Source organism: Eucalyptus grandis, chromosome 6, assembly GCF_016545825.1.
Source record: "Eucalyptus grandis isolate ANBG69807.140 chromosome 6, ASM1654582v1, whole genome shotgun sequence".
In the NCBI taxonomy this organism is placed as follows: Eukaryota; Viridiplantae; Streptophyta; class Magnoliopsida; order Myrtales; family Myrtaceae; genus Eucalyptus; species Eucalyptus grandis.
Genome location: NC_052617.1, coordinates 14,960,760 through 14,976,260, shown reverse-complemented (window position 1 = coordinate 14,976,260; position 15,501 = coordinate 14,960,760). Strand labels below are relative to the sequence as shown.

Sequence of the window (15,501 nt, the reverse complement as noted above, 5' to 3'; positions counted from 1 at the left end):
TACCCTGTTGAATAAAATGCAAGACCTCGCTCATCAAATTCAAGCAAATGCCAAAGGAGTAGAGGTGGCACGTCTACGGGAAGACTTGAAGAGGCTGGAAGGCGTCGTACAGTTGATGGGAGATTTCCAGCTTGTGCGCGTTCCCAAGCAGATTTGACTCTTTCTCACTTTTTTTTTCTAATGATGACAAAAAGGGGGAGAATTGCCAGCTTTGAACTGAACTGAACTTTGACTTTGAATCTGTTTTTAATTTCAGTTTGTTTGGATATTTATTTTGAGTATGACTTGGGTGTGGTGGACTTGGTGAATTTGACTAACTTGAGTGTGGATTTGAAATTGACTGTTGCATTTATATCAAGTGTTATTGTATGGCTTTACTCATGAAAGACTAACCTATTTTCTGTGGATGCAGAGTCTAGTTGAGTTATTAATCTTTATGAGATATCCATATTGCTTGAGTAATGTTTTTGCAGGTCAAAGTTGTTCAAATCTACAGGAAAGTTTTGTCACCATAAAAAATGGGGAGATTGTTGGAGAAATCTCTCTAGAGTGTTTAGAAGCTGACAAAATGTTTCTATCAATCTAGTCTGGAAGCTGTGCAGACCCTTGTACTTAGAGTCTGAAGTCAGATCACCAGACTCAGCACACAAGGCTCAAGACTCAAGACTATTCTCATTGACAGTTTCTAATCCAGTGATGAAGGCGATCCAGAGCTAAAGTGTTTGGTTAAGGATTTGGTCTTATCGACTGGAGAAGATCTCTTGGCTGGATTTGAAATAACGGATTATTTATTCGAAATCAAGATCGTTTGAAGATTCGATGATTGATGAGATATTCTTGGAAGGTTCTATTCTTGGAAACTAAGATCCTGATTGTATGGGCGAACATGATTGATGGGCTATCGACATGTTCCTTTAATAGCTCGAATGATCTTCTTAATTGATTCTGTCCAACGGGAAGATTGGAAGAATTCCTTTGGTAAGTGCCAACGGGTATGATGGCATAAAGGAGTATAAAAGGAAGACGTTCCAGTTGTTCTAGTGTGTGCTCGATAGAGAAATTCCAGAGTCTGAAACTCCTTGATTACTAGTCGATTCATATTGAGCGAAACTGTACACGCAAAGAGAGTCTATACTTAGTGATACCTTGAGGGAGTGTGGTAGATCTTCTACACCGAGAAATCAAGGAAGAACAATACTGTAATATCTCTTTGTTCATAGTGGAATCCAGCCAGTGGGCTGTCAGTGCAGAAGAGTGGACGAATGCTTTAAATAAGCTGAACCACTATAAACCTCGTGTTCAATTTTCTCTTCCCTACTTTCAGTCTTACTTTGATCGTTGTTTGTTTATTGACGAGAAATTGTCTCATTTCTATCAACTGTCTAGTATTGTGCGATTATTGTAAGAAATTACTCTTTATACTTATTCACCCCCCCTCTAGGTACTTATACTAGCCATATCAGATATTATGTGACTTTTTTTGCAAAGATTATTATCTATTATACAAGAATTTGCAGGTGACAATAGAATTTTTTATATGAATTTTGGAACGCTCGATCTGAAAATTATGAAAATTCTATACTATTTTCTGGAGGCTCACAGATTCTCTTTATTGTGCAAAGTTTTTTTTTTTTTTTTTTCAAATTATTGAGGAAATCCCTTATGTATCATACAAAATGTTGAGTAGTTCTAAATTTCAATAATTGACAATTTTATATATGCTATTCAATTTATTTATTTTAAGAAAGGGCATTATATATTACGTGGATATTATTACAGCTTATTTGTGGAAAAAGTTTGTTAAGTTGATGCAGGTTAAATTCGAGACGAGCTTGATTGAAGAAAATAAATTTTTTCCTTGAATTTAAAAATGCAAGTGGTCGTTGCGGATGTTGTTGCTACAAAGGGAATAATAGAAACATATTTTGTTCAACGTGCACAAGCAATAATTGTTTCTTTTCGCAAATATTGTCATGATGACAGGGGGAGAAAGCAAATCTAAGAGAAAGGAAAGAATCATGATCATCTCAAAAAGGCAACAAATTGAGGGGGAGCATTGATCAATTATGATAAAATATTTTTGAATCGATCATGATCTTGATTATTATGGAAGGAAGGAAAATATAAACGTGTTAGAATTTGTTCTACAAAATCCGGTTAGTGCATCTTTTATTACCTTTTGTCATTAATAAATTTATTATTGATATTATCATTTTATTATGACAAAAACGGTAAGCAAATTTTATAATGCATCTGTAATTTTTAATGGATATTTGCTGATATGTATGATCGAAGTAAGTTATATTGCATATCTTTAATATTTAATTTACTTTATAAAAGCTGATTTCTTGAAAATTGTGTTTCATGCAAGATATTTTATATTCTCTACGTGATACTATTTTCATTGTTATCGCTTTTTGATTATGACAAAAAGGGGAAGAGAATATAAATATGCATATGTGTTGATTGGTTAATATTATAATATTAAGCTGCGATTATTTTTCTATATATTGTTATGCTTAATCTATTTGCTGTCTTTTGATTCAAATCACATTTTTTTGAAAATCTAAAATTTGATGATTGATTTATTAATATTTTAGAAAGTGAGATTATACATCTGCATATTCAGAGATTGTTTTGTCATTATCAAAAATGGGGAGATTGTTAGGGAAATCCCTTATGATGTTTTGAAGATGACAAAATAAATCAAAAGCTACTAACGTGTTTAATTGTTGAGTAATAAACTATGCAAATGATAGAACATGTAAATGATATTGTCAAAGTCCGAAGACGGCCAGAAGACTGAACGTAACATATGCCCAAAATATATTTTGAAGATTTCCAGACTTCCGTGTCAAAGTCTGTTCTACATCAGAAGTCTGCTCACTCTAACAAATTCCAGACCGAACGTGAATGAAGAACCAGAAGATAAACTCTATGCTGAAGCTGAACTTATTTAGACTATGTTTAGACCTTAAAGCTAAATCTGTTCAGAAGCAGAATATATTCAGACTCAGATTATAAAGTCTATCGCACTCAGACTCAGATTGTAAAGTCTATTGCTCTAAGACTTTATGTCCAGATTCGACAGAACGTAACACAAGCCCCAATCATATAACGGCTAGTGATCTGGTTTGGATTCTACATCAAGATTGATTTGATTGACTCAATCTAATTAATTGACGATTGGCTATTGAAGACAAGAACTTTCTATACGATGAAGCTCTACTTATGGAAACCAAGATTCTGTTTGTATGGACGATCAGAATCAATTTAAGGTTCCTACTTTTGTCAATCTATGGCTACCAAATATTCTAGATACAGATCTGTCCAACGGGTAGATTGGAATACGATCCTCGAGATATTGTCCAGCGGTTAGTTTGGAAGTGGAGGAGTATTTAAGGAGATGAATGACCAATGAGCAAGTAAGAGACGGAGCGTAGAATTTATAATTCCAAAGTCTGAGCGACCTTCGATCATACACTTGTCTCTTGTGAGCTTAAATGTTTGTGATCATGAGAGAAATACCAAAATAATGACTTAGTGAAATAATGTGATCTACTACTAAGTGTTTGCACTCAAAGTTGTAAGCTCTTGTTGATTGCATAGTTGAATCCAACCAAAAAGGCTGTTAGCGTGGGAGAGTGGACGTAGTTTTGGATTAAGCCGAACCACTATAAACCTTGTGTTATTATTCTCTTTCCTGAATCTCTTTATTTTGTTCATAATTCTATTTAACTGCTAAAGTCTAATTCGCTTAAAGTTTGTTGCTCTTCAAAATCAGTTTAAAAAATCTATTATTATTCAGACTCAGGTTAAAAGTAAAGGTTTTCGCTGCATTTTGCATAATCTATTTTCACACCTATTCACCCCTTCTAGGTGTTCATACTAGCACTTTCACTCCTGATTTTGTGGTTTTTGATTTCTTCAGTGGAGCTTGTGGCACAGCTTGCCCAAGTCTTGCAGTATCGATTAGGCAAAATGTGAAGACTAGGCAATTTGAGTTTATCATGTTATAGAGGACATGATCCTTTTTTTTTTCTTTTTATATGGCTTTGACCTAGACATGATTCATTTGCTTAAATTATCATAAGGAGCTAAATCGGTGATTGTTCTTGGGATCATATTTTCCAACTCTCCATGTTTGTGAAGTATGTTTAGACTTACTCCCTTGAGGTTAACTTATATGGCTTTCTCAATATTGTGCAGAACAATGCTTTTGAATGGGGTTTCTGACATCCTGATTTTTCATTTATGTTTTTAATTAAATAAATCGGGCATTTTATCGATGTGCCTATTGTATTATTTTCTGGGTCGATCACTCGTGAGATAATTAGACTATTTGGGAAAGCCATTAAGGGATTTTAATGCAATGGATTTGAGAATTTGACCAGGAATCAACTGCTCGACCGTGTTAATCTGCAAGGGTCATTATGGCATTGTCAAAAATCGATCAGAGACCGGAGATAGGTCGATTTGATAAAGATATGTGATTAGTGTGTGGGTGATTCCACCTAATTGCAAAATTTTCGTCGAACGACACTAGCGATTTTTCTGTCATTTCTGTACCCGATGTCCGTATTTGAAATCTCGAGATTTTCACGACAACCGAGAGTCGCCAATAAGTCGAAAATGTACATTGTGACTCAAGATGAATCGATCATGGGTCAATTGCACCAAAAATTCCTAAAAGCTACCTAGTGGACTAGGTCACATTGGAATCACGCTAGATTGAAATTAACCGTGATTTTGAACCGGATTTCAGAAATTGAAAGTTCTGTCATGGCACGATCTATTTTAGGAATGTCGACTCACCTTTCGAAGAATTTTCGGAGATTCTGGGATTTTTATGAAAAATCGATTCGAACGTTACAGAAAAATAACGGAAATTCAGATGAGCCAAATTAAAGGAAATTTGGACTTCCAAGCCGAACCTTTAAGTGTCAGGGATTTACAAAAATTGTTTGGGATTTTTCTTCAGCAAAATCGGACCTCGATTTGGATAATCGGAGAGAAAATTGAAGCGTATATGGTGAAATTCATATGCCATTTTGGAGGCTGTATTTTAGACTTTATTTTTAGCCATTTTTGGAAATTTTGGCTAGAAAGTATTAGGGGGACGTTGCATTAAATTGAATGGATAGAGATGTTGGACTTAAGCTTCCAATCTTGCCGAACACACCACCAGCTGCTCATCCCGTCACACGCCTTAGCTCTTCTTCATCATCATTGGTTCCTGCTTCTGCTTTCATTTTCAATTTTCTTTCCTCTCCATCTTCGCATCTCTCTGTCCACCGTCTGCCCATTCACCACTCACCGAAGCTGCACGATTTCTTCAACCCACTCCCACGATCATCTTTTTCAGCCTCTGCCGATTTGCCAGCAGCCCACCTCCACCAGAAATTGTTCCCCTCGGTCAACTAACCTCACGCCAGCTCTTCTTTGTTGACTCTGTGGACGTCAGCAGCTGCTGCCTCCATCGAAGACATCCCGCAAAGCAGCATCGTCGTCCACGAAGCCGCAAGCCCACGCGTCCAAATCTTCAGCTTCTTCAGTCAAGATTTCCCCAGCTAAAGACCGCCGAATCTCCACTGAATTGCTTCAACTCCTACAACTCCGTGTCCTGTGTTGCCTTCGTCCGCGATACCCTCAAATCGACGTCAGCTCAGCCATTCATTAGCTCGTGTCTCTTGCTCGGTCAATTGCGCGTCTTCAATGTGATTCGGCCCAGGAGTTGGGCCTGTCTTCAGCCCAGGCGTTTCTTTTCCTCAGCCTTGTTCGGCCCATCTTCAGCAACCGAAGCTCAGTTCAGCGAAGCCCAACACGTCTCAGCTTGGTCCACCCAAGTCCTGCAACCCAAGAAGCCAGCAATTCGGCCCGGCTCACAATTGTTCAGCCTAGTTTCAAGCTTGTCTTCAATTGCACTTCAGCAACCCAGTCTTGAAGCCCAAGCCCGCGAAGCAAGCCTAAGTCCAGACCAAGCCCAGCAATTTGCTGTGGGCTTGCAAGGCTTTTGGCACGGTCCGAGTGTCTGTTGACGCCGCCGAAAATTCGGATTTCGGCCACCGTTGCGGTGATCCAGTCTTCGCATTTTACCAGTGAGTTTAACTCACTAATCATCGCTTAGTATGTTAATTATGTTTAGGGGTTGATTAGTTTATGCTAAGATGGATTAAGTGGTTAGATTATATTAAATTAGTGAATTTAATTATTTACCGATGCATGTTAGGTGGATAGTTAATGCAATTAGCAAGTGAATAGACTCTAGTATTTATTTAATGAGTCTCGAAAATTTTCCGGATCCATTTCGGCATCCAATTAGGCATTATGGGCCTAAGTTTGATTTATTAGTATTTATTTATTATTTTTTCGTAATTAATTAATTAATTAATTATTTTTCCAGAAATTAGGTTGGGATAGTCAACGATCAGAATTTTGTGCTGATTGCAGTAATGCTCTTTGTTTATTTATTTGAGTACCTGATTGTGAAAATTGAGTTAAATTGATGATTATGGGGATTTATCCCAAAAATTAGATAATGCGGGTACTTGAATAGAAAATTGCCCGATGGGGCCGTGATTACCACCAAGTCTAGAAAATTGCCCAATGGGGCCATGATTACCATCAAATATAGAAAATTGCCCGGTGGGGCTATGATTACCACCAAATATAGAAGATTGCCCGATGGGGCCGTGATTACCACAAAGTCTAAAAAATTGTCCGGTGGGATTGTGATTACCACCAAATATAGAAAATTGCTCGGTGAGGCCGTGATTACCACCAAGTCTAGAAAATTGCTAGGTGGGGCCGTGATTACCACCAAGTTTAAATTATGCTGGTGGGGCCGTGATTACCACTTAATCTAGGTTGTGCCTATTGGGCCGTGACTAAGAGTTGAGAATGAATAATCGAAATGACGGTGTGATGGTAAACATGTAATCGACTAAGTCGATTGATTAATGATTCAATATGATTGGATTGAGTGATATAATTGTCAGTGTTTATTTATTGAACTGACCTGCAGGAGGGAACTGAGGCCAAGGTAAGTCCTTTGATGCCTAATTGTGCTTAGGCAGCCCTTAGGGCGTAATTTTCTTCCTAATCAGGTCTTAGAACATGCTGAGACGTAATCTCACCCCGTTGTGGGATCACATTTTCAGGTCCCTAGGTGACGGCCATGGAGAGCTGGGAGTCCCGAAGTTTGGGAAGGTGGAAGAAGCATAATTGGCGAACCTGTATGGCTAGTTAGTCATAGGACAGTTCCTTTTTTATAAGCCAACATTTTTGTAACCAGCCTGGTCTTGTGTATAAACCCGTTTGTTTATAAAAGACTTGTGGTTTTAAAAAGTTGCCCTGCTTTTCTATCCCATTGTTTTATTGTCTGGGAATTATTTATCTGCTTCCGCATGCGTACTAAAACAAATAGGGTCGGCGATGTGTCCTGGGACATCGCTATCATATCAACCAAGTGTTGGAAAAAGTTTAGAATACATAAAAAATAATAATAACTGTTAATACATTGCGAAGATTAGAAAATAGAAAAACAAATGTCTGAGGCGTGCAAGCACTGTCCTTAAGGATAATTCCGCCCTTCGGAGTACAAAACTCGGTGCGTAAGGCTTCAGCGGCTATCCTCCCAAGATACAACAGACCTTCCTCTATAATCCGCACTGAATATTAGAAGGAAACATAACAACTTTTGTGTATAACCCAGCTGAAAGAAAAGGAAAGATATGTATGAGAATATATTGTGTCTTATGAGATCTTATTTTTATATTTAGACAAAATAGAGCCGTTAAAAGAGCCGTTGTAAAATAATGGAGGATTTATTTGAGAAATAAATTAAATGTTACAAAACGATTAAAAAAGCCATTATATGACCGTTAAGAAACCGTTATGTGACCATTAAAAATAATGATGGTTTTCAATGCGATCATAACTTTTATTGAAGCTATTATTGTAAATATTTCAAAACTACTGAAATATTCAACAATCCCCCACATATTTCAGAAAGTTTTGACAAGAAAATAGAATAATGCTGAGTTATTGGAGAGTAATGCATCGGAATTCGTGCTTGTTAGGCTATGAACCAACCCTAGAAAGAATGAAATATAATTGACGAAATCATTGGTGAAGTTTGAAACTTCTATGAACCAAAAATTTCTTTTGTGAATTATAATTCTCACCAATCACATTACACTCCCACAAACTTTGTTGTTCAACGCGGTTTTGCGCTAATAGGCCATGCACATGCTTGGTTTATTCATAAGTGCTTTAGAGATTTTCGCCAAAAAATCTCATAGGAGCGGCCCCACTCCACACTTATATAGGTGATTCCATCAAGTGTATTCTGCAGTTTAATACACCATCAATAATGGCTATGAAATTTCATTAAGAGCTTAACTCAACCTTCTTTTCCTTGGAATTTTGCACTATTTTCACCTTAGAAGGGACAATAAATTTTAATAGTGCACTAGATCAACAAATGACTTGTTATTACCCATATGAACCTAATTCATGGGATCGCCAATCACATAGGTTGGGTTACCATCACTATTGATTTTCTTCAATTGGCTTGTCCCATTCCCCTCGATGTGTAATCAAAGGATTGGCCAAAATCATTTCTGACTTAACATAATCGATCGATATAAATCCCTTTTATAAGGAAATATTTTACCACATCACGTCTCAACCAAACGTCTCTTTTTGCCATTGAAAGTTTCATTCTTTGCAATAACTATTGCCTTTTGGCAATCATAATATCTAGACATAAGTGTCATTTCATTTCCATAGGAACATACAGTAAGAAATTTCTCAACAACTCAGCCTCAATTTTAATATGAGTTTGAGAAATTTTTCTTCTTCCCAAGAACTTGAGTAGTTCTTCAATCATCAAGATAAATTTTTTCTTCTCCTTCCTTATTAGAGGTTAGGAGGATAAAGCATTATGTTTTTAACATATATGCTCGGTAGTGCCTGAGTCTACCTCCAATTCTTTTACATTTGCCAAAATATTGGCTTGGAAAATGACTACAATAATTACATAATCAGATCATCTACTTCAACCAAGTCAAATTTTGGTTGAGTAGGATTGTCATTTCCCCCACAATTTCATTCGACTGTTTTTTATATTGCGACACCTCCAAAAGGTGGACACATAGTCATTAGTGGATTTTGTCTCATATGAATCCGAGATCCACTTAACATCACTGTATTATTCTAATACAGTGGAAAATCCACTATGTAAAATATCATAGTTTATATTCACATGGCCGCAAAATCCACATAAATTCTATTGTTGTGAAAATTGATCTCACCTGAGGCGTTCATTAGTTGTCATGGAGTCTTTGACTTCTCTGTCTCTTCACGCTAATCTCTACTCAAATCAACTAGACATACGAGTACGTTGATGATGGCATATTCATTCAAAGAAAATTCTGCACTAGGAGCTGCTCTTATTCTAATAAAAAGAAGCTTGAAGAAGTGAGTATTTATAAGGACAAATTTGGCCTCCACCAAACCCAATACCAGACACTCGTCAACACTAAATGGTATATCAGCGGTAGAAAATTTGTTGCTTTGCTAAACATTTATGAAAGCAGCATCATGAAATCATCATAAATCCCATTTGAGAGTGTTGTATCCTAATCAGCAGTTTTACATACACATGTGGGAGCACAAAAATGCTAATTAAGGCTCGATTCTAAATCCTACCACAAAAAGTCCTGTCTTAAGATCAACAGCAATATGATTACCACTCCCAACACAAGTGAAACTATTCATGCTAAAATGAATAATATAGTTCGCATTCTAAAAAGGAACATTAGCTACAATCCTTAGATTGGCTATGCATTTAACGTTATTTATTGTCCTTGACCCACATATTAGATAATGGAAAGTAAGCAGTACGCACTAGGTCAAATGAATATATCAAGGTAAAGGATATCTAAAGTTATTATAAGATATACAAATACCTCGGTCTTGCACTACCACAAGAGTGATGGCTCTTTAATACAAACATCATAAAATCTTCTATTTCAGTTTACCTTTTCACCTGCAACTTCTAGAAGGTAACAAAATAAGGTGACAATAAGTTTTAACAAATCTTGAATGACACTAATAGTGTCCTGTCTCCTAGATAAGTTCTCATCATGCTCTGTTAAAGAGGCAATAAAATGTCACAAATTGAAACGATACATGAAAACACCACCACTTTCACTTTACAAGCACCAGACTAAAAATGAACTGGCTAAATCTCTTCCACTAGCACTCAGAGTTTATTCAAAATCTCAAACTGAGAAAGAAACAACTACCGGCATGCATCCATCAATGGTGCTCATCCAATATCCCTAAAATATAAAGCAGGGCAAAGACAAAACGCAAAAATATATATAGCTTGATTTCGTATGTTGTACCTCCTCTATTCTTAATGAGCATAAAGAAGGCCAATATGAGACTCATAATTCTCAGCTCGCATTATTAACAATTGCACCAGATAGAAAGGTCAAAGCCAAGCAATAGTCAAATAAAGCCTACTAATATAACAGTTCAAAGTTAAATCAAATACACCACCCAATCACAATCACTATTGCTCTCTCCTAATGGAAGTGCAACTGACGCCTTAATGAATTTTCCAAAAAATTAAACAACAAGAAGAACATGGTTCTACTAACAACAACATCATTACGGTGGTTCTCAAGCTTGGAGACATACTTCTTGTCCTATTGACACAAAAATTCATTGACGGATACTAAAAGTCATTAACATTCAAATGGTAAGAATTTGAAACCATTTTGTAAAGTAAAATTTACTCACAAAAATCCAAAGTTTCCATTTTTTTTTTATTTCTAAAATGTGAAATGGGTCACTACAAAATGGTTAATATCAAGCGGTCAACCAATTAAAACAATAGGAGCAATGAAGTCACAATGAATAAACAATCTCTAATCCTAAAATTACAACTTCTAGATCATGAACATAATTAAAATAGGAAACCCCAATGTGGATTGAAGCTTACGAATAATCACGAATTTGAGTGAGCAAATAATTACAAGCACCCAACTTCCTCTCGAAACAAATTTAGGTATTAAAGCCTCAAAGTACGATTTTACCTGACATTCAATAACCTTACCAAAACGACCAAGAGACCTTTTGATGATGCTCAGTAATTTCCCACGAGATCCGCCCACGATTATGTGATACTTGTCCTTCACCATCTCAATCATTCTTTCAATTCCAATTGCGGTGGTAGCGATAGCAACAACTTCAACTTGGAAATCCATAGGACTTATCCTTAAGATTGTTGGAAAAAGTTTAGAATACATAAAAGATAATAATAACTGTTAATACATTGCGAAGGATTAGAAAATAGAAAAACAAATGTCTGAGGCGTGCAAGCACTGCCCTTAAGGATAATTCCGCCATTCGGAGTACGAAATTTGGTGCGTAAGGCTTTAGCGGCTATCCTCCCAAGATACAACAGACATTCCTCTATACTCCGCACTGAATATTAGAAGGAAACAGAACAACTTTTTTGTATAACCCAGCTGAAAGAAAAGGAAAGATATATATGAGAATATATTGTGTCTTATGAGATCTTATTTTTATATTTAGACAAAATAGAGCCGTTAAAAGAGCCGTTGTAAAATAATAGAGGATTTATTTGAGAAATAAATTAAACGTTACAAAACGATTTAAAAAGCCATTATATGACCGTTAAGAAACCGTTATGTGACCGTTAAAAATAATGATGGTTTTCAATGCGATCATAACTTTTATCAAAGCTATTATTGTAAATATTTCAAAACTACTGAAATATCCAACACCGAGTAGGAATGGGCACGGGCTTGTAGGGTCGGGACATGACGGGGTTTGTCCATGGTACCACACTCAGATGATGCCATTGAAGTCACACAGCATGTAGTGAACTTCTTTGTCAGGTCAGCATTTGTTCAGTAATTTTATGCTACAAAGCAAGTTGCATTTGAAATTTCCTTGTCGAAGTTCTTAAAATATCATATATCATACACGATCATGGTTATATGATCTGCGCTTTTGGTTAAACTTCACTCACTTTTAAGGGAAAAAAACTTCTAATCCGAACTAGTCATCCTGTAGTGAGGCTAGGAAATCCGTAAACCAAGCTTCTGCTCGAAGAGTGCTCAACAATCTGATATACAATCGCAGTCCCGCCTATTGTAGGAAAGCAGGGTAAGCCCTGATGCTATCTATTCAGTGCATTTTTCATCAGTTTTGCTTATGATTCGTGATTTATTGACTGAAAGTGTTACATTTGAATGATTTTAGGAGGGGATATGATGAGGTTTGTATCTTTACGTGACTGTGAAGTCCAAATTTTCACGGGAATCAAGTCTCTCACACGAAAGAAGGCGTTGTACTGAATTGCTCAAGATCAGAAATTTGCTCTTAATATAAATGAGATTATTAGATGTATGGACATTACTTTAGTAGAAACTAATGGCAAACGTTGAACATTTTCTTTAGTTTATCTGAACTTGAACTGTGCTTGGTTTGTTGCCTGTAAATTAATTGATGACTTCATGTCTTGATAAGACAATTAATGGAGGATCTAGGACGTCCATCTGTGTGCTTATGCTTGAAAGCTTTAGTCATGTGTGGGCACTTCATAGTTTGTATGTAGTCAAGATGGGATTCAGTAATTGGTTTTCTTGGTAATAGAGGGAAACGAGTTAAAAGAGTGAGGATTCGATTAAGAACATGTGAAGATTTTTATCAGTTCAATGCGGCACTCAGGCCACCATTAACTTGAGGTTGGAGATCTTAAACGCAGCATCAACATGGCTCGACATTGCCTGCCCATTTATGTCATCTGCGGAGATCAATGTCACTATAGGTAGCTTGACCAAAGGCAAACTGTAGCTTAACAAAAAATGCAGAACCCATAGCTTAACAAGCTAGTTCTAAAGACCACAAGAAGGAAAAGCAGCCAATATCACTGGGAATTTCTCCTTCCAGAAGATTGTAGCCACTAATATTCAACTCTGTCATAGAGGATAACCCTGAAAATGAAGGCAACCATGGACGTCTAGAGTCAAGAGCTCTTCTCAGCATTTGCATCAGTGTCCTTCAAAAATTTTGTGGCCTTCTTTTACTAATATAAAAGCGTAAGTTCCCTTCGTTTTCGGCGCGGGGGAAAACCTTCGAGTCGGGAAGATGTCGCCGAAGCTCCGAATCATCGTTGATTCCCCCATCACCTTCAGCCCTCTAAGGAGCTCCTAGGTCGAGCGCCACGGCCTAATTTCGCCTCCACCAACCGCCTTTCTCCCCCGCGCTCTCAGCCCGGTTCTTCTCTCGCCTTGCTGCTGCCTTGGTTGAGTTCGGAGCTTCTTTGGGACTCGGCGTTTCATTGCTGCGGCGATCTTCTCAAGCTTTGTTCGTGTGGATTGCCGGAGCTCGTTCGTGGGGCTTTGCGGTGGTTTTTCAAATCTTCAGTATACCTCTTCAGCCCGGTTCTTCCCTTTCCCTAGTATGGTCCCATTCTCTACAATGCCTGTACTATAGAAGGGTTGGACTGTGTAAAGGACTGCTGGTGAGTTATGGCTTCTTCATATGTGTGATGGGTGGAGTGAGTTTTGAGGCTCAGCCTGGTTCTGGTTTTGAGGAGGGGCTTAGCCCTTCTTCCCGTATTTGTTTGGGCCAGCCTTCCTTGGCCATGGGTAAGGCCCATGTTGTTGCTTTGAAAGAGAAGCAAGATCCCCCGAAGACTTTGGCCCGTGCTAGACGATCCAGAGGACATAGTCGTGCGAGGTCTGCTTCTAAGAGACCTCAGGCCCCTCATAGCCATCCGACCAACTCGAAGCCCCCCCTTGCCTGTTCTTGGGTGAGCGTTGCTAGGCTTGCTACCAAGGGGTATGATCTCACCTATGTACCCCCTTTCTTCAAGGAGGATGGCCCGACCGTTAATATCTCGGAAGAGGTGCTTAATGCAGTGGATCCTAAGTGGCATGAATGCTTAGTTGGTTATTTCGTGGGGAGAAGGCTCTCGTTTTAGCTCACAAAGCAATCTCTCAAACACACTTGGGGGCCAAAGTTAGTTGAGGTCTTGGCCAACGATGAGGGGTTTTTCTTCTTCCATATTCCCGATCTGTTATTCCAGAGGAAAATTTTTGAGGATGGACCTCTAACGGTTGCAAGGGTGCCACTCATTTTGCAACAATGGAAGCCTCTTTTAGAGTTGAAAAGAGCCAAGCAAACTTCGGTGTCGCTTTGGGTTAGATTGAAGAATCTCCCCTTTGATTTGTGGACCGTGTCGGCGATTAGTGCTATCACAAGTGCCGTTAGAAAACTCCTCTATGTGGATCAATGTACGGAACAAATGAGGATGATTTTTACTTTGCAAGGCTGTGCGTGGAGATTCAAGCCAACCAACAGAGTGTCTTCGGTGAATGTAACCTTAAATGGGGTGACTCGATCAGTTGCTACTGAATATGAATGGAGATCAGTTGAATGCTCTAGGTGTGGAACTTTTGGACACAATTGTGCCGCTGCTCCTGCAGTCCCAAAGCTGGTAGAGGTCTTGCAGCAAGATCAAGCTCGTCCCACCTCCCCTGTCGTAGCCCACCCTCCCGATCTTGCTCCGGTAATGGTGGATGGGCCTCTAAGGCCAACGGCCTCCTCACCTCAAGGTCAGGCCAACCCCTCCCCCCCCTCCCCGGTTGCTTCCCAGGTGCCCGAACCTGCTCCAGTTGGGATGGATGGACCTAGTGACGTCGACCTGGCTTGGAAACAAGTCAAGGGGAAGAAGAAAAAGCCTCCTCCTCCTATAGAGTTAGTCTCGTCCTTACCAATTGCTTCGAGTGAGGAAGGGCGCTTGCTAAAGATGAAGGCTGCTGCTATTGAAAGGAGTTTGCCCTCCACATAAACTCGCAGGGCCCAGAGTGGTTTGCAGATCATCACAAAGACGGATGTCTCCTTCCCTGCCGCAGTGGATGATCCCATCAGCCTTGTGGATGGCTCGACACGTCCGTCCAGCGCTAATGAGGAGTCTGAAATTGTATCCAGACATGTTGGCAGTTTAGATGATGACCTGCTCTCCCCTTGTTTGTCACCGAAGGCCCCTCCATCTAGCTTGATGGTTGTGACCATGCAGGACAAGCTTTTGGCTCTGTCTCCAGACTCGCCTCCTCCTCCGTCCCGTGTGGCACCGCCTCCTTCTCGACGCAAGATGCCCCTGAAAAGGAGACAACCCTTAGTCCTTCTCCTTTCTTATGTGTGTGTGTGTGTGTGTGTGGTTGTTGGAATGTTAGGGGCCTTGTTAACCTCGTTAGATAGGCAGAGGTCCGTGGTCTAGTTGTTTCAAATCAATTGTTGTTGGTTGGTCTTTTGGAAACAAAGGTGCCGCAGACTTTTTTCAATTCCATTTCTAGGAGACTATTGAGGGGCTGGTGCTGGATTGCCAATTATGAATTCTCCCCTAGGGATAGGATTTGGGTTGGTTGGGAACCCTCAAGGATTAACTTT

General features: G+C 38.8%; 1 pseudogene; it reads right to left on the bottom strand.

The window, feature by feature from the left end:
• The window catches only part of LOC104451544, a 34,557-nt pseudogene extending 23,275 nt beyond the window's left edge, over window positions 1-11,282 (bottom strand).
• Window positions 11,283-15,501: the final 4,219 nt, after the last annotated feature.